Below are 21,014 nucleotides of genomic sequence, written 5' to 3' on the forward strand. Positions count from 1 at the left end.
CCCTGGAGTTCTGTACACACCTTTACAAAACACTATTGTCTAGACACTCATTCTAGGTCCGATTCCCAGGTGGGAAAAGCAGTATTAAGACATCTTTTCACTACTGCTCCTTCTCACAATCCACCTCCAACTCCGGGTACTGCTTGCTAGTCTGCGCACAGCATGTGATTCTAAGCAGATTTACAAGCATCAGAAGACATGCATTACTTACCGTAAAAGCATTTCTGATGATTGTATCTGCTTAGATTCACATGCGATGGCCCTTCCTCCGCACTCGGATTGAAGGAACATAGACGTCTTACTACTTTCTCTCTTTTCTGTACTCCCTCACGATAGTCATAAGGCTTCCTCACTGCAGAAAAAATACTATCGGGGGGACCTCGACACGTGTGGGATCTTGGGTACACTACACGTCACATAGGGATAGTGTTACAGGCACGCCCATGTCAACGCCCACTTTGATTCTCGAAAGACAAGATGCAATACTCTCCGGTTACCAATGTATGTCGGACCATATGCACAGCATGTGAATCTAAGCAGAACCAACCATCCGAAATGCTTTTATGATAAGTAATGCATGTCATATCTTCATGTGCAATTACCAGGGATTCCTTAAACAAGTCATTCAATGTTTACATCAGGATCTAATGTTGAATGTTCTAGAACTAGATTTCCCAGCAGTTCAGGTTCGAGCAGGACGACTTGGTGGAGTGAGTGGTCCTGGATTTGATTAATGCCATCACATACAGGGAAACGCATGACACCTGCAGTAGGGCAAGACTGAGACTTCCAAAATAGGGGAGGGAGCAGCCTTTATTCAAAGAAACCATTTCCCTTAACAGGGACTGATCCCATTCCTTGTGTGAAGTTTTGTCAGTGGCAGTGCAAATGTCGGGCTGTCGGGCTCTAGCTCTTTAGTATTTTGCATTTGCTGCAAAGCGCCCGGTCGAAAGGCAGCCTTTTTGAACTTTGGCTACATTTTTGACCAAGTGTTTTGAAGTGGCAACCCTTAAACTGTGGTATTTCAATGACTCCGTGGAATCTCTATACGATAAGGTGGCTCAGTCCCTAACGGTATTGTTTGCATCATTTGATCTTTACCTTACCTGACAAACGTCAGTGCGCATTTGGGTGCATGTTCTTCATTAACTTTTTCTTAAAGGGCTACAGACAGTACAGGAGGTGAGCCCACAGATTGTGTGTGTTCCTTTATTACCCAATAAATTACCACTTAATAAAAACGTTCTTAGTTGTCAAATGCTGAAGCAGGACATGAAAGGATGAATCTCTGATGGATACCTGGCAGAAGATGCAGACGGTGTGGCCTCTCACTGACTGCGAGTGACGTGCTGTTTCTTCTGCTTAATAAAGCCTTGCAGTTTGTGGTTCCTATTAGTAAGTCAAAGGCTCAGTCAGCTTCCAGAAAAATTGTGTGAGCTTAAGAGTAGCTGTTCCATAGCCAAATGAAAATACAACAGCATTATAAGGTATACCATAATGAGTTTAAATTGACACTAAAGGTATACCACAAGGACATCCAAACAGTCAAACAAGATTATTACCATAATTGTATTTCAGAGGGAAGTCACAATCCATGGAGGCTCTTTTCATCTTTGCAGAAATTGTTGTGTTCAAACTGCCTCTCACAATCATGCTAATTCACAGCTGACTTTTAGCAGGACCTTGCCAATTTCTTTCAGAAAAAAACTTGTAACATAAGAGGACATTGTAGTGACAGTTAGAGTCAATTATCCCCCAAATGTGCCAGTATTCAATTTTCCTTCTCTACTTCCTGAAGATGTGTTTCATTTTACTCACATTAGGCCAGAAAATATTATCCGCCGTTTAAAGGCTATTAAGCCAACAGAATCCAGCATTGATTTAATTCCTGCTGGGGTAATACACGTATGTGCGTGTGCAGAGGCCTTTTGTCTATGCTCAATTCAAGTAAAAATGTATTTGAGCAGCAACAAAGTGCTTTCACCCTCCAAAAAAATGACAATGGGCCTCATTACGACCCAGGCGGTAAGTTACCGCCTGGGCCGTGACTTTACCACCATGGCGTAAACTACGTTTACGCCATGGTGATTGGCGGACTTACCGCCCCATTCCGACCTAGGCGGGGCGGTAAGTCCCCAATCCCCATTTACCCTTCCCCATTCCCATTTTTGCCCCATAGGGCATAATGGGAGTGGGGAAGGCGTTAATTACGCCACCGTAAATTACGGTGGCGTAATTAACTCCATGGTCCCTTAGCGCCATGGATTTTAACACCTGCTAAAAGCAGGTGTTAAAAGCACCATGGCGCTAGGGGACCTCGTAATTGGCGGTAAGGGGTCGGCGCAGCTAACGCTGGCGTTAACCCACAGTTAATCTATAAAAAGCACAATTAAATAAGGTAAAATAAGATAACATTATTTCCCAACTTCAGTTAGTCAACAGGCTTAATGAACACACACATTCCCTAACCATTATAGCTGTGAAATTGTGATATTTTCTACCAACTTTAGGGCCCTCCAGGCAAACCACCCCTCGGCTTCTGAGGGCCCATTCTCTTCATGTATACTGGGCAATGAGAAACAGAACCACCCCACTGGCTGTGCTTTGGAACAACACAATGGCTTCTTGTTGATGTCTTATGCCTGCTTCCTGAAGTAGGAATTTCAACAATTCACGCTTCAGTGGCATAAAATGGCACAGAAATAAAACATGGGAAATACTTTCATTCGAGATTCCGCAAGCACAAAGACAGTCACAAAGATCCTGGCTCTTCCACCGTCTTACTACAACACTAAGTGGAAACAAGTCCATAGGGAATTTGATGTATAGCGCTCGCATATCACGGTTCCATGTAATTTCATTGCTGGATGTTTTTTCGCAGGCTTTTCTAACGCAGATTTTTTTATGAAAAAAACTCATCAAATGTATTCTTTTATTTTAGGGGGGGTTCCCCCCAACACCGCCATCTCCTTGAATTTTTTATATATCCTCGAACACGCACACCCAATATATATATTTTTCTAACCCGCCGCCCCCCCCCCAAACAAATGTGATGAGTTTTTTTCGGCAAATAAATCGCGATAAAAAACCCTGCGAAAAACATTGCGCGATGAAAGGACGTCATACCATTTGGGACTAGCAAAAAGTATCCATACACTGCATGGGTTCTGTAGACAGACATGATAACACTCTCACCAATTATTGAAAGTCAATGATCCAGTAGGTCGCTGTTCTGAGTCATTTATCACTTGATATGCTTTGCACTCTGAAGTAAATTGCACTGAGAATGGATGCAAGTGGCTGGCTGACATACCCTGGAGTAGACGTGGAGGCGATGCGAGAGTTGGCGTGCTGCAGCATACTTGGACTTTCTCTGTGCACTCCCCAACTGTTGCCTCACCATAGTGCGGTGTGTTGTAGTGCAAATATCTCTGAAACAGTGCATTCTAGGGCCTTGAAATGTGGTTTTTGAGGTCCCATAGGGAACTTCGAGTTTTGTTCCTCATGTCGAGATGCTTAAAATTAGCTTTGTCCGGTGCTTCTATGGCCATATTGATGTTTTGCTGATTATAGGCAACCGTCTCAAGTGTGAAGCGACTGAATTCTGGGGAAAGGAGAGGATTCTAACAGTTAACTATGCCGAATTTGGTGCAGATTGGTGGAACGGCGTGGAATTGTATCAAGAATAAACTAACAGATTTTCTGCTTTATATAGAGAGAGATTTTGAATGACTTTCTCGAGTAAGACTTTCTCAGTTTACAATATCTCCCCTTTAGTTCTGGTAGGTCAGATTTACTGTCTGATGGCTCTGAACCACCTCAGCCCATCCTAACTAATCCCTGTCTAATGACCCCAAACCACTGCAGATCTTCATAACCTGGTTGAGCATGTCATTCCCTCAAATGGTCTTTGTAGTCTGAGGGACACGTGAAAGTCCATTCTGACCCAGAAGGTCAAATGTTTTAAAGCTAGCTAGCTACAATTTGTCTTTGCAAGTTAACATTGCAAAGAAACATTTGCCAGTGTGTAAGCCCAGTTTTAATATCACACAAGATGCAGGTTGTGATACCTTTTATTGGACTAACTGTAAAATTAAAATCGAGGGGACTGCCATGGGGTTCTTAACCAAGGATTTTATGAAAATATTGTCGGCCCTGTGTAGAATATGGCAATTAGCAAAACTCCAAAGCTCCCATGTGTACAGTGCTCATGCCATCACCTTCATTCTATAGTAATCCAAGGACTTTGACTGAGTAGCCCACAAAAGGGTACTTGAATCGTAGAACCCACCTATAGTCTGCTTAAGAATCTACTTTTCTCCATATGGGTGGTCCATGAGCCAGAGTTGGAAAATCTAATGCCTAGGTAGTCGAATCACTAATCTTGTTCAAGAGCAACTCTTCCTAATAGGATCGTAGTACTCACAAGTTTTTGCCTCCCACAATCATAATTTTTGATGCAGGTCCATTAATGGTAAGATGTTTAGATTGGTAGTATGCAGCCCCTGGTAAAGCTACCTGAAACGCTTTTCAGTCTGAGGGAGAATCACTGCATCATCCACAAAAAGATGAATCGGGACTCATATACTGTGTATGCTTCCATCCCTGGGGGGATTCCTACCATGTAAACAGCCATCCACATCAATAATAAACAATTTAAAAAGTGTTGGGACGAGGACACATCAGTGCCCTATTCCTCTGGCAATCTCAAAATCCACAGATAGCTCACGGCTAGGGCCCAGTCCCACTCTACCCCTAGAAGTCCTATGAAAGAAACTTAGAGGGTCGGTCACAGCTCGGTCCAAGCCTTGGTCACTGAGGGCTTCCCATAGGCAGCCGTTATCTACAGTGTTGCATGCTGACTTGAGCTAATTGAAGCCCAAAATAAGAAACCCTACCGAAGGTTGACATACTTCGTTATGAGGAGCATCAGATGAATAACTGCGTACTGCTCATTGAAAACTCCTGGGCCAATTTTAAAAATGACCCTTTCTCCAGCATGGGGTCTGGCATGGATTCACATGCTCATGAATATTCCCCGTCGTCAGGCTGGGAATCCTCGGTAAAGAAAAAAATCAGTTTCAATTTCGTTTCTTTACTGTCTTTATACTAGTAACCAATCACTGGTCTCTGGGTCATACTGCCCCCAGCCAATGACTGCCCTCTATGTAAGCCCCTCTTCTGGCAGCCATCTTCAGATTTTTACCGCACGTTCAAGTGTTGGGAGTCCTCGTACTATAGCTCTCGAGCTTTTACTGCATTTTGCATTTTTTCAAAGAGTTTACTCTTATATTTTCAGTCAGTCGAGCCTCAAGCTCCACCGATTCTACTGTCGATCAACGGGGACCCATTTTGGAATTCTTCTACGCCCCTCAAGGGCGAATTTTCATCGAGTTTACACTTCTTGGAGGGTTCTGGAAGATCTTTGAGGCCTTTCCCGCGTAGACATGGCCCAGGACAAAGGAAATGCGACACCTGTTGGATCCAAGCTGTTCAGGAGCTGCCCTGGATGCGGATTACAGAATGTCTTCAAGGAAGATGAGCACTATCGGTGCCTCTACTGCCTTCACGATGACAAATTGCACGTGGAGAAGGACTGTACATTTTGTAAGAACATGTCCGAACGGACATTGAAGGGCCGTCAGACCCGACTCACTAAATGGCTGGAAGGGAAGAGCCCAGCAGGAGGTGAGAAGAAGAAGAAGTCTGAGCGGTCTTCTAAGACCTTTAAGGGCGCTCGGGCTCCTCGGCTGCCAGGCAGGGCGCTATGTCCCTGACGCCACCAACCACGAGCCAACGCTCTGGCTCGGGGAAAAGGAAGTCGGAGAACCCGGGTAAGCTTCGGGAGAAGCCCCGGTCGATCCCGAAGGAGAAAGCCAAGTGGGGGCGAGGCGATGACCCTCCCCTAAGGTGAAGGCCCCGGAGGCGGCCAAGGTCGTGAAGGCCCTGATTCACCCGGCGAAGGCCCCAATTCAAAGAGTCGTGGCGACCCTGGCGAAGCCTGCGGAGGCTACACCAGTGGAATCGACTTCTGGGCCTAGAGTTTCCCTGCCAGGCCATAGGGAATCATCTTTTCAACCTGTCGAAAAGACCCCTGTCAAACCCCGGGATGAGAAAGGGGGGGCACGGTAGCCATAACAGACACGGACACCACCTCCGAAGATGAGCTGGCCGGTGTAAAAAAGATCCTAGCAAGAAGTTCGAGAAAGTCCGGTCCTGCGGAGACATAGAGAGCGACGGTGGAGCCCACGAGGAACCGCGGGCCGTGGAGGATACGGAGGATCCCACGCCCCAGCCGTCGCTCCTGTCGCAACCAATGCCTATGCCACGAGACAACTCAGGGGCGATCTTGATGGCCATCCAGACTCTATGTACGGAGATAAGGACGAGGTTACCCTTACCCCGAGCGGACGATCCAGCTGCGCCTGGAGAGTCGGGGAGCCCAACGAACAAGCAGAGGCGAATCCATCCCCCCGCCTTTCCAGTCTTCACCTCCTTCCCGTCCCACGAGGGATGAGACAGGAACGGAGACAGCGACTACGGGACGGACGACGACGGTGGTGACGACGGGACAGATCTCCCATCACCCCCTGCTCGGGCCTCCCCTTCCGACGAAATTGGCTCCTTTCAGGCCATGATCGCCAGGGCATCAGAGCTTTTCCAGCTTTGTCCCGAAGAGCAGAAGAAGAACGGTTTCCTCTACCAGTGACGGGAGGCCAAGAGGAAGACAGTCCTTTCAGTCCCGTTGCTGGACGACATCTGGGACGAGGGACTTTCGTTACTCAAGAACCCGTCCACAGCTCCTGCGAAGTTGGACCGGTATGAGAAGAAGTACCGGGTCCCGGACTCCGCCCGATGTGTCTCAGAGCTCAGCCGTCCCCGGACTCAGTGATCTCCGTGGCACCCAAGAAGAAGTCGGCAGGGGCGATGGCCTCAACTTCCACTTCCCCACCGGACAGTGAGCGGAAGAAGCTGGACGCCATGGGAAGAAGAGTCATCTCGTCGGTGGCGACAACCATCAAAGCCGCCAACGCCCTCGCAATCGTGGCACACTACAACAGGGAGCTGTGGTTCAAGATCGCTCCCCTCCTGGATTTTCTACCAGACAACTGGAGGGCAGAGGCCCTTGAAATCTTACAAGAAGGAGAGGTGGTGTCTGACCATGCCATCACGGTGGCCACAGACATCGCTGACACCGAATTTCAACAGATGGGCAACAGCGTTTGCCTTCGCCGGCGTGGTTGGCTCAAGGCCACCGATTTCCGTCAGGTCATTCAGACCAGGGTACTGGCCATGCCCTTCGACGGGAACAACCTGTTCGGCAAGGCAGTGGACGAGTCACTGCAGGCCATCAAGGCGGACTCCAAGACGGCCCGGGCCTTGGGTTCTCACCATCAACGGAGGCCGCCCTTTTGGACCCCCGGAGGCAAGTCTCAAGGTGCCTCCAAAGGATTTGGTGGCGGTTCCTGGTCGTACCGCCAAGCGGGCCGCTTATCGTCGCAGGAGGCCTACAGAGGCCGCAGCAAGGCCGGAGGATGTCGTCGTCGCCAAGGAGGCAAAGGCGCCAAAGCAAGATTGAACCGGCCGTTATGTCGGGCCCCCAGACAAGCACCCCGGTGGGAAGCCGGCTGGTGAAATTCGTCAGCGCGTGGGAGCCCATCTCCACCGACCGTTGGGCACACTCTGGAATTCCAAAGAAAGTGTCCCCGTCTACCACCAATGGCCAGGAAGGAAAACCACATGCCACAGCTACTTCTAGAGGTACGAGCAAACGAGCAATGCTAAAAAAGGGAGAGATAGAACTTGTCCCGAATAGACTCCGGGGCTCCGGAGTGTACTCGCGGTACTTCCTCATCCGAAAGAAGACCGGCGGTTGGCGACCTATCCTGGACCTTAGTCATCTAAACAAATACATCAAGTCCCAGAAATTCTGGATGGTGACCCTTCAGCACGTGCTGGGACAGCTGGAGGAAGGCGACTTTCTATCGTCGCTGGATTTGGAGGATGCCTACTTCCACATCCCCATATGCAAAGGACATCAAAAGTTCCTATGATTTGTGGTCCGGGGGCGACACTCCCAGTTCAAGGCCCTGCCCTTCGGATTGAAGTCGGGGCCCAGGGTCTTCACCAAGTGCCTGGCACCGGGGGTAGCAGTGCTAGTGCGCCTGCGAGGGATCCACGTTTACCCCTACCTGGACGATTGGCTCATCCGAGCAAAGTCAAGGGAACTCGCCGTCGATCACACAGCAAAGACCGTCCAACTGCTCACAGATTCTCGATCAACGTCGCAAAATCCCACTTGGTACCGTCACAAGACACCCTGTTCCTGGGAGCCAGACTCGACACAGTGGCGCGATTGGCTTTGCCGTTGGAGGAAAGGATGAAGGCCATCCTGGGCAAGGTACAACGACTGTTGACCATGGACACGGCCAGGGTGGGATCCATCAAGTCCCTACTCGTCATGATGTCATCGAGCATCTACCTCGTGCGCCTATGCAGGATGCGGATGCGACCACTGCAGGAGTACCTCGACGCCCGTTGGATGCAGGCAGCGGGCAGTTTCGAAGACAAGATCTCCCTCAATGAGACATTCCGCCAAGCAATCTGGTGGTGGGGCAACCGCGCGCATCTAGCGGCAGATATGGACTTCCAGACCCCGACACATCAGGAGACGGTGATGACGGACCCCTCCCTTGAAGGATGGGGAGCACACACCGCAGAGCTCCATGCAAGAGGCCTTTGGCTCCCAGAGGAGAGGTCACTACACATCAACGTCCTGGAGCTCCGAGCCATGTTCTGGGCCCTCAGGTCATTCCTACCGTCCCTCAAGGGCAAGGTGGTGAGGGTCTTCACCGACAACACCAACACAATGTTCTATATCGGGAAGCAAGGCCAGATCCCCAGCCCTATCCAAGGAAGCGCAGGACATGTGGCACTGGGTCATTGCCCAGGGGATGTTCCTGGTACCCTTCCACCTGGCAGGAGTAAAGAACATTGTCGCCGACTCACTCAACAGGGAGCTACACTCGTGCCACAAGTGAGAACTACAGCAGGATCAAGAGGATATACTATTCCGACGATGGGGCAGTCCCCAGATAGATCTATTCACGACGGCGACGAACGCCAAGTGCCAGAGGTTCGCCAGCAGGTTTCTCCAGCCGGGGAGCATGGGCGATGCATTCTCCTTCTCCTGGGACGGTCTGTTCCTGTATGCCTTCCCACCGTTGCTGTTGCTTCTGCGACTCATCAGTCAACTCAGACGGTCCTGTTGCAAGATGATCCTCGTTGCACTGGCGTGGCCAAGGCAGATATGGTTCCCGGACACTTCTGGACTTGTCAGCGTCCCCCCCAGTCAAACTGGCAGCGGAGTTTGAAGGCTACGATATCCAGGCATCTGGGGGCTATCTCCTGCTACACCAGAACTCCGGGGCGGTCTTCGCTGTGGTCTCATGACTAGTGAAGGAGTTCATGAAAAGACTGTTCCACTCGTTCCCGCCACTGAAGGCTGCGGCCCTGGCTTGGGAGCTCAACGTGGTGCTGACCAGGCTCATGGGGCTGCCATTCAAGCCTCTGCATTTGGCACCGTTGAAATTCCTATCGTGGAAAACAGCGTTTCTTATGGCCATCACCTCCGCACGACGAGTGGGAGAGATCCAGGCCATCGCCTGTAAACCTCCATACCTGACATTCCACAAGACGAGGGTAGTGCTGAGGACGCACCCCTCCTTCATGCCCAACGTGCCGTCTGACTTCCATCTCAACAAGCCCTTGGTGTTACCTATTTTCTTCCCGTCGCCTTCGTCGCCGGCTGAGAGGACTTTGCACTCGCTGGATGTGGCTAGAGCGCTGAAGTTCTACGTGGACTGCACGAAGAGTTTTCGAAAGACATCACAGCTGTTTGTGAATTTTGGACCTGTGAACCAGGGAAAGGCCCTCTCAAAGGCTTCCATTTCCAGATGGCAAACCGACCGTTGCCCGGCCGTCCGAGAGCCCATTCGACCAGAGAGATCTCTGCTACCACGGCTTTCCTATCTGGTGTGTCCCTGCTGGACATATGCAGGGCTGCTACGTCAAGGTCAACAAACACCTTCACGAGATTCTACTGCGCCGTCCGGGATTCCAGGGAGGAGTCCAGAGTCGGCCAGGCAGTGCTGCGCAACCTGTTCGCTTGAAGGTGAGCCTGGTGAGGAGGTAAGAGATGCTTAATGTTGAGTTGTTGAAATGCTTAATGTTGAGCCTTGCCACCTCCCGTGGTTGTGCATGTGTGTACTGCTATGTATTCTTGTATTCGTGAGCATGTGAATCCATGCCAGACCCCATGCTGGAGAAGGAACAAGTTACTTACCTGTAACTGTTGTTCTCCAGCATTGGTCTGGCATAGATTCGCATTCGAACCCTCCCTCCAACCCCTGTCCGGCTCTTCTCTCGGTCTTACTGCCACTTTTTGTGCTACCAAATCTGAAGCTGGCTGCAAGAGGAGGGGCTTAGATAGAGGGCAGTCATTGGCTGGGGCAGTATGACCCAGAGACCAGTGATTGGTTACTAGTAGAAAGACAGTTCAGAAACAAAACTGAATCTGATTTTTTTCTTTACCGAGGATTCCCAGCCTGACGACGGGGAATATTCAGGAGCATGGGAATCCATGCCAGACCCATGCTGGAGAACAACAGTTACAGGTAAGTAACTTGTTCCTTATTTCCCCACTCATGGACCCTATCCAGGACGGTCATTGCTTGAGGCATTGTTTGCCCTTGTCCCCCTTTTTTTAAATAGGAACAATCTTGGAAGATTTCCAGGTGGAAGGGTGGCTGGGCACACGTTTTTATGATACAAATAAACCAGGCACAAAGAATTGAAACTCAAATAGATGGTCCTCCTCACATTAAAAGATCCAAGGGAATGCTATCCGGGTCAGGTGCCATCCTGGGTCTTGAGAAAAATGTGCCAGACTAACCTCTCCAATGTAGGCACCTTTTAATGGCGTTTTGGCTGTGATGAGTCCACAGTAATTGATCAAAGCAAGAACCACACCCCACCCAGAGAGAGGAAATTAAGTTTTCAGGTGTCCACTTAGATACAACCCTCTACCTATAAATGGAGTGTAGATTCTCATGACCCAGGTAATCAGTGGCCAGGAAGCCTGCAAGTCCTTATCAGGAAGGGCTCAAGCCAGTTCCTCCCATTCTCGCTTCTTGTTCTGGGATTTCTTGGCGCAATCCGTTCTCTGTTCTGTTTCCTAATCAAATAGACTCTACCGCTGGTCGATTGCATACGGCTCTCTACAGGTCAGGAAAAGTAACTCGGACTAACCAGCAGGAATGATTCTCTTCTGCTTACTTACGGCTCCCACCTCCTTCCTCTTCATTTCCCTGTAGCCATTGGTGAAAGCCCTTTTGGCCTAATGTGGTACCTGGGTAATACTCTCACAAAGTCTTTTCCTAAGAAGGCCCCTCACTTTGTCACTCCTTATCAGGTGGCCTTTTACATAGCACCAGTCAGCTCTTTGCACTAGACTGTGACTATGTCACCCATTGAAACTGATACTTCAGAAGCAGCACAGCACAGCAGGGCGAGTCCAGCAACCATTCACTACACTAGGCAAAGCAGCATCACAGTGCTGCACAACGACACAACTTCCTCATTACACTGCAAGGTGGCAATATCAACAAGGAGAGAAGACCCTCACCTCGCCCCCTGCAAGTCTGGAGAAAAAGTACAACTTTGTGGCCAGAGAGTCATCATGTCCGGGTTCTCCCTGTTTGCCCTCTCACCTAATTCATACTCTTTGGGCTCTCCATCTGCCCTCTCAGCAGCTAAGTGAGTCCAACATTTGGTGCACAATGCTCAGAGCCCTACTAGGAGGAATATAAACAAAGAGACTATGCCAGCCTTCCAGGTCCCTACAAGCTCAGACTGAAGCCGCACCTTCTCTAACAGAGTCCACCTCTGCATCATCCTTTCTCCATTGACTGAAAGGTGGTTTGCTCAATGGTTCATAGTTGGAAGGGATGGTCCAGAATTGCTTCAAGAATGGGCTCTGATGCCAACTACCGGCCGATCACAATCTTCACTTGCAAAATCATTGAGAAGACAATTTCTAATCACCAGCATGATCAGACTGACCAAGATGGCCTGCTCCACAACTATCAATTTGGATTTAGAGAATGATGCAGCATGGAACCTGCCAAGATCCAAGTCATATATGATGCTCTCCAAATCATGGATAAAGGAGACTCCTGGCTCTTGGTCCTCGTTTACCTCTCTGCTTAATTTTTTTTCTTTTTTTTTAATTCACTTTATTTCAGTTTTAAATGATCATACAAAAACAAACACAAAACACAAGTGTAAAATCAATACGTAGCATAGATCACAAAAATTAGAACATTAGTAATAGTCATTAAACATATGTAATAATTCATGAAAACCAACAAATCAAGCGAATGAGAAAACACTATACTACAGCCTAACCAATTAATAGTTTTCAGACTCACAACCACAAGACAATACTAAACGAAAAAGCTCAACAAACAATGATGTATAAACCACTCCATCCAACCCCCGACCAATGTACATTAACAATTGCACATAAAATACAGGAAACTTAGACATATAAGTCATTAAAGGATGCCCACAATCCTCTCTACCCTGGTGTAAATACCTAACCTTTTCATAATTCGATAGAGCCTTCACATCTAACAACCAATTCTCCACTGTCGGTTTCTTCGTTGTCTTCCAAGCCCGCATTATCTTCTTCGTTGCCATCACCAACACTCTATTTATCCAATCAGTTTTGTCCCTGGCCCTATACCCTCTTCCCTTGTTTGACAAGAGGATAGTGGAATAAAAGGTACGTGGAAGTTGTTCCTCTACAACAATGGCCAATCTATCCAACACCTCAGACCAAAAAACTGATACTCTTGAACACACCCACAACATATGCATTAAAGTTCCTCCACCACATCCACACCCCCAACATGAATCATTATCCAAAAGACCCAATCTTAACATTCTAGACGGTGTCCAATACAATCTGTAAAGGATCTGCTGTCTAACATAGCGTAGCCCTAGGTCCAATTTTGACTGCACCCCTACATGGAGTAAATACTCCCATTCCTTTACAGGTATATTCACCCCAAGGTCCTCACTCCAGGTCTGACGAAGTTTATCCCATGCTAACACCTCCCGATCGTCCATTGGCATCAACCTTATATATGTGGATACAGTACACTGACAGGAGCGAACAATCTCGCACACTGAGGGCCTCTCCGTCATAGCATCACCCAACATACCAGTCCGTTCAATCAAAAGAGCCTTCAAGGACCTGTATCGTCCCCGTTCCCTACCCCCAATCCCAAAAGACGTCCTCAGTTGATCAAAGGGAACCATACAATCATTGCGCCATACATCACGAATTTTGAGTATACCCCTATTAATCCAACTTTTCCAGCACAAAGGTCTATTCGCTAATTGTAGACCCACATTATGCCACAGAGAGGCATCATAATGCATCCAAACATCTTCACCATTACCTTTCACAAAGTCTTGCAATGCCTCCCTAGTAGTACCCATAGTCAGTAATTTCACTCCCGACTTCGGCAGCTTCGACATAGAGTAGACAGTACTTAGAGTATATGGTGAAAATTGAGAGTTCTCAATGACACGCCAAGTAGGTACATAGTCGCCCACTTCAGAGAAATAAAAACTTGATTTTTTCAGGACAAAACCCATACAGTATTTCCTCAGATCTGGATATCCAAACCCTCCCTCCCTTACAGGACGCTGTAAGATATATTTAGGCACTTTCGGTCTATTGCCATCTCCCCAGAGGAAGGATTGGAAAACTTTATCAATAGAACCAAGGATTTTCTTACTAAATTTTAGAGGGATGGACCGTATAATATATAGAATTTTGGGTAAGAGAACCATTTCACCTCATTCACCTTAGCCCATAGCCCCAATTTCAATAGACTCCATTTTAGTATATCCCTCTTCACAGTTTCCAGTACGTTGGACACATTGAACCCAACCATCCTCTTCAAGTCTCTGACTAACTAAACCCCCAGATACTTTACAGCACCCACTTCCCAACGACAATCCCATGAACCCAAGATATCCCGTGGCAGACTTGCATCCAGTGGGAAGGCCACCGTTTTTTCCCAATTAATCTTGTGACCCGACAACCGACCCACTTCCTCAAATATACTTTTAAGTTTATCGCATCCCTCTGCTGGATTGGACAAAACAATGGTCATATCATCAGCATAACAAAGAATCTTTACCTCATCATTCCCGAATTGGAGGCCAAGTAGACTTGGTTCCTGTGCTAGATACGCAATGAGCGGCTCCAGTGCCAAATTAAATAAATAAGGCGACAATGGGCATCCCTGCCTCGTCCCCCTATACAAGACAAAAGAGGAAGACATAGCACCATTTACCCAAACCTTAGCATTAATGTTTAAATTCAATGCCCGAATAGTATTAATAAAAGTGTCCCCAAATCCCATTCTTTTAAGGGTATGATATAGGAAGGACCAGTTGACTCTATCGAAGGCTTTCTCAGCGTCCATGAAAAGTAGCAGGGTATCTTGAGTCGTAGTCGGTGGTAATCCCAAAATGTCAATCAATGTCCTAATGTGATCATATCCATACCTCCCTCTCATGAATCCAACCTGGGAACCGCTTATCAAGCCGCCAACACACGTATCTAATCTATTAGTCAATATTTTCGCAAATATTTTCAGATCCACATTCAAGAGTGAAACTGGCCTGTAATTCTTACACTTTCTACAATCTCTCCCGGGTTTTGGCAAAACCACCACACAAGCTTCCTTCATTGTGGGACACATGACCCCATCCCTCATAAACCCATTATATAGAGTACATAAAAAGGATGCTAACACTCCACTCAGTCCCTGGTAAAAGTCAGCGGGAAGCCCATCCAGACCTGGGGATTTACCCCTATTAAGTTGTTTAATCGCTGTCAACACTTCTTCCTCCGTAATAAGACCATCCACTACTTCTGCCTGGCATGCACTCAACTTGGGCAAAACAATCTTGTCAAAAAACGTATCCATATCATCCGTCATTGGAGACTGTTCCACCTGATACAAAGTAGCATAAAATGTTCGAAACTCTTCACAAATATCATCTTTTTTAACTATAAAATCCCCATTCACTTTTTATAATTTACGGACAAAGGATCTCTCTGTGAGACCACGAAGTCTGTTCGCTAGGAGCTTACCATTTTTGTCCCCCTGTTCCCAGAATTTTTGTCTCATAAAGAACATTCCCTTTTCATATTGAGCATCCATCAATTGTTTGATCTGTTCCCTCAGACCTCCTATAACCATCTTGTCCTCAATTGTGTGAGACACTGCATATTGCTTTTGAGCAGCATTCAGCTCTACTTCCAATTTCTTAAGCTCCGCCATCCCTTTTTTCCTTAGCCTAGAAGTAATATTAATGATTTCCCCTCTTATGGCCGCCTTATAACTATCCCAGACCATATGATCCGAAGCCGAGTTAATATTTAGCTCAAAAAAAGTGTTAGTGAAACTTTCCAGGGACTCAATTACCCCCGGCTCTTGTAAAATATAAGATTTCCTTCGCCATTTAGAAAACCCTGAGTCTCCCTGTCCCATAGTCACTTGCATGGACAACAAGGAGTGATCAGATATCCCCCTTTCCTTAATAGTCACCGAAAGGATTTTGTCATTTAACTTATCCGAAGTTAGGAAATAATCAATTCTCGAGTGAGAATCATGGACAGGGAAATAAAAGGTGAATTCCCTACTAATAGGATGCATGAATCTCCAAGCATCTACCAAGTTTAGACCATCCAAAAAATCTCTAAATGCCCTAATAGAGTGTCCAGCCGTGTATCTACAGTGCACTGTATGATCCATCCTCCCGTCAAGTACACAATTAAAATCACCCCCTAAAAATCACATATTCGCCAGTCATGTCTCGCAAGAGTGACAAAACCCTATCAAAAAAAGAATTCCCATCAGCACAAGGACCATAAATAGAGCCAATTGTGACAGAACTACCCTCATAATTAGCATCAATTAAAATTACCCTCCCTTCTCCATCCATCACCACCTTATCAATCACCAAATTCAAACCCTTTCGTAACAAAATACCCACACCTCTCGATTTGCTACCGTAACAATTCAACATGAACTTTGTGAACCATCTATTGTCAAGAAGGTGTTTCGACTCATCCAACAAATGAGTTTCTTGAACTAAAGCAATATCAATCTTTTCCCTTCTTAATCTTGCCAGTACCTCCTTCCTTTTCCGTGGGATGTTAAGGCCCTTGACATTCCAGGAACCAATATTCAGTTCAGCATGCATTTATCAGTTCCCTCCACATGTATGTTCAACCAAGCAAACAGACCTATCAATGAAAGGTCCCCCAGGGGGTTCGTATAGAGGAGTTGTAAGTGAGCTTCCAAGACAACAATCAACACAGACAAGCACGACAAACAACAAAACAAACAAAAATATAAAACATTTAGAAACCTATACCCAGCCAATATCACACCCAGTGCTACCCCCAAGTGATACTGAGTTTTAGTATGTACAACCATTCCCGCTTCAAGAATTTCAGTCACTCCAGAGCCCACACCGAACTTCATTCCCCCTCTTGCATTTTCTTGCATTTTTCATTTAAGTAATAAGCCCCCCCGCCCCACTTTCCAGTCCCACACAACCATTTGAATCATAAAAAAGCCTTCAGCCCCCAAAATAAGTCAGGAGCAACCATAACAAATAAAATATAATAACCATTGCATTCCCACTGTTATTCTCCCCGTTCCGGAAGCCACCAATCCCAACCCTACCTCCCCTCCCCCAAGTCAAGGTCCGGCGTGGTCTGCTTCATTTTTCAAAGTCGACCACTTCACATTTACAAGCATACTTGCAGATAGAATGGGGTTTTCAGGCACAATCCTCAACTGGTTTGCCTCCTACCTTTCGGATAGATACCAAGCAGTCAAAATGGGTAACTTTAGATTTGTCCATTGCTCTGTCACATGTGGAGTACCACAGACAACACTATTCTCCCCAACGATCTTCAGTCTATTGATCTAACCTCTCGGGTCACTGCTCAACAACCAAAATACCTCACTTCACCAATATGTTGATAATACGCAATTATACCTCATAGTAAATTTTATCAAGACATGAAATGCATCGCCTCCAACCATGCTTGGGTGACAAGCATCTACATGAAACTCACTCCAACCAAAACATGATTTATCCTTCCAGGCCATCCATCTAAAAAGAAGCCACCCCAGTGTGGCTGAATGACATGCACCTTAAAGAATTTACACCTTAATTGGCCCTATGTGCCAACTCACTCGAGTACTTTATTGAAAGCAATCTCTCCTTCTGGCAACTTATCAACAAAAAAGCCCAAACTGCTTGGTATCAACATTCACTCCTTTAAGATAAACCTTTCTCCCTCTTGAGAATTTCAGATCCACGGTCCAGGTCTTGGTAATCTCACTCCTTGACAGAGGGGACTCCCTCTTCAGTGGCATCCTGGCCAATCCAATCACCTGGCCACCCTTAGGACCATTCAACACTCTGATGCACACTTCATAATAGGAGCTAAGACATGTGACCACATATCCCCCATAATAAGAGAATTACACTGGCTACCCATCCTAGCCAGGATACTCTTCCTTCAATACTGCCTGCATTACATATAAGGTATATACTGCCCGAACACCAGTTTACCTAGCCACAAAAATAGCAGGCTCTGGAGGGACGCATTCCACTAGGAGCTAGACCATTGCCATACTCGTGATTAAACAGCATGCAAAGAGAAAACGAGGAAACAGACCTTTTCGTGCTATACACCAACCTGTTGATACATAATCATGATCGCAATCAAAACTGCTCCAAAGCTCCTGCTGTTTTGGAAGGAACTCAAAATCCTGCTCTTCAGGGCATACTTAGTGATCACTTTGGTCTGGGTACTCCTAGATATAAACCACCCCTGTAGCATGAGATATTGGAGCTACTATAACTTGTAACGCCCGTCCAGCAGCCTTTGCTAGCCCCAAAATACTTCTCCAGTGCACTTCTGGTTACTAGCTATGTTTGCGCTATGTAAACCCAGATGCAAATGCAACCTCTATCTATCCTTCTTCCCCTGGTCACTGTTTTGGAGCGTGAGGTTGTGTGGCAATTACAGTTTTGCCTGGAGGCTCAAAGTCTTCTTAGTTGTGTCAAGTCAGGCTCTAGGCCCTGCCATTGAATGGAAAACAATCTATTAGAGGCTGACGCAGAGGAAATTCCTCTATTGGTGCTTCTGGATTGTTCCGCGGTTTTCAACACTGTTGACCTTACCTTCCTTGTTCAATATTTATATACCATCTAATTGTATTCAGCCATCAAATTACAAGTAAATACATCACAGCATAATACACAATGCTTAAACAATAGTGAACAACAGCTGAACCCCTGTATCAAAAAAATAAAGGCTGTCAGTGTCTATCACCCTGGAACAGTTCTGAGGTTGGCTGGCTTGGCAACGTTTTTAAAGAACTACATGAATAACCTTTGCCAGATGCTCCTACTTCCATTAGTGGTCCCATCGGGTCTGTTCCCCAGAGGGACTAGGTTAGCTCCAGAGAGCAATTGAAAAGGTGACACCTCTCCCATGGAATGCATGAGACCCACAGGGGTGGCAATTTTACAGGAGGGGAAGCACTGATTTCAGTCTTGCTTCTTAGCTGGGGCAACGTCTCATTGCAATGTCCAATAAGCCCATGGCCAGTCTTGGGTCCCTTGGATCAATGTGGATAGTATCATGGGTACTTCCCCCTTTATAGGACAGCCTCATGCAACTTATGATATCTTCTCTGATTGAAGAATGGCATCCATAGGCTGTTCTGAGCAAATGGATGCATCTGTTTATGAGGGAGTCACTGGACCTCATTACGAATGTGGCAGTAAGGCAACTATGGCGCCGGTAGTGCTACAGGCGCTGTTGTTACCATGCCGCCACATTACGAGTGCTGCTCGCGGGTGCCGCTCTGCACGGGCGTGCAGAACGGCACCCGCGAGCAGATCTGGATGGTAGCAACGGTACCAGTATCAACGGTACCGCTGCTACCATCCTCCCCATTCCCATTGAGCACTATGTGGGCTCAATGGGAACGGGGACGTACTGGCTCCGGGGTCCCGCACAAGGGGAATTACTGGGCCTGCCAAGGTCGGAAGGGTCCCGTAATTCCCCTTTCACGGGACCGGGACCCAAGTTTGGGGGTAGGCATGCCGGTAAAAACGGCAAGGCTACCTCCAACCTCATAATGAGGCCCACTGACTTCCCTTTGATCGTTAAAGCATTTGGGGTCTATGTGCAAGTATACAGCTCCCTCCCTGCCAAACCCTCTCAATGAGCCATGCCCCCTTATGATATCTTCTCTGATTGAAGAACGGCATCCATAGGCTGTTCTGAGCCAATGGATGCATCTGTTTATGAGGGAGTCACTGGACCTCATTATGAATGTGGCGGTAAGGCAACTATGGCGCTGGTAGTGCTACAGGCGCCGTTGTTACCATGCCGCCACATTACGAGTTCTGCTCGCGGGTGGCGCTCTGCACGCCTGGTCAAACCAGGCGTGCAGAACGGCACCCGCGAGCAGATCTGGATGGTAGCAACGGTACCAGTATCAACGGTACCGCTGCTACCATCCTCTCCATTCCCATTGAGCCCTATGCGGGCTCAATGGGAATGGGGACGTACCGGCTCCGGGGTCCCGCGCAAGGGGAATTACTGGGCCTGCCAAGGTCGGAAGGGTCCCGTAATTTCCCTTTCGCGGGACCGGGACCCAAGTTTGGGGGTAGGCATGCCGGTAAAAACGGCAAGGCTACCTCCAACCTCATAATGAGGCCCACTGACTTCCCTTTGATTGTTAAAGCATTTGGGGTCTATGTGCAAGTATACTGCTCCCTCCCTGCCAAACCCTCTCAAATGAGCCATGCCCCATGCCTTGACCTGGCGCAGTTTGCAGCTTTAGGACACTGTGGGGGATCGAATCTGAAGCCACTCCATGATCTAATTCATTGGCTCTGCACCCCAATTTGCCACCCTGACAGTTATAGTGAGCCCCATGGTTACCCTCGCCCAAGCCAACCCCTAAGATGGTTTGTGCTGGGTTATGGCGCTGTGCGATGCCTATCGAGGAGGTGCCATGATCAGATTGTTTCCAGGGCCCCATTTTTACTGCTATTTAAGGTGGCAGTTCAAAAGGAATAGGGGGCCCATTTGAGACAGGCCGGGACTCATCCATGCATGGGATGTGGTGATGCTTTTCTGCTATAGATTCAGGCGCCCTGGGTTTCACCTCAATCCTTGGATGATACTCCCCTGGGAGTCCACCAACTAGGCGGCTGAAGTTATCATGGATCTGTATTAGCAAGCTCTTCATGGCCGCCATTTCAGAAAGGATATGGATACATTGGCAGCCCTATGCTGATTCCACTGCGGTAAGAACTGGAGGAAGAGAGGATGCACGAGTAGATGACACCCGAGGTGTTATTCCCGGCAAAGTCCCTACGTCAAGGATGTTTATAGACATAGGAGACTAAAAGGGCCCTTTCCCAGCTGTCAGGACCTGTGCATCGCCTACTGATATGATATGGTACAAGTCATTTATAACGTGCCTGTACGCAAGTGTTTCTAGGCACGACAAGACAAGGGAGGGAAGACAGAGGGAGGACAAGACAAACGATCTAACTAGACCTTGTATCATTCAAATCGTGCGAGAACGAGAAGTGCAAGGGGAAATGGAGGGGGAAGGGCAACGGAGAGGGGGGGAACAGGGCAGCAATGCTCTGAGTGCAGCCAGGGCAGCGTGGCTCTGTGTAGTGCAAGGAGAACAAGGGACTGTAGGGTTACAGTTTCAGCCCCTAGGTGGTGGTAGGCCCGGAGGCAGTGCAAGGGTGACTGATCAAGAAAGAGCCTGGTACCCAGTGAGAATCTGAGGGTAGCCAAG

The 21,014-nt window shown here is 47.6% G+C and overlaps 1 protein-coding gene across 4 annotated transcripts in view; it reads left to right on the plus strand.

Moving 5' to 3' along the window:
* Positions 1-21,014, plus strand: part of LOC138452892 (voltage-gated potassium channel KCNC1-like) — a 1,227,882-nt gene that overhangs the window by 1,035,257 nt on the left and 171,611 nt on the right. The window lies entirely within an intron of this gene.

The sequence above is a fragment of the Ambystoma mexicanum genome, chromosome 1p, assembly GCF_040938575.1.
Source record: "Ambystoma mexicanum isolate Mex_15411 chromosome 1p, UKY_AmexF1_1, whole genome shotgun sequence".
NCBI lineage: Eukaryota > Metazoa > Chordata > Amphibia > Caudata > Ambystomatidae > Ambystoma > Ambystoma mexicanum.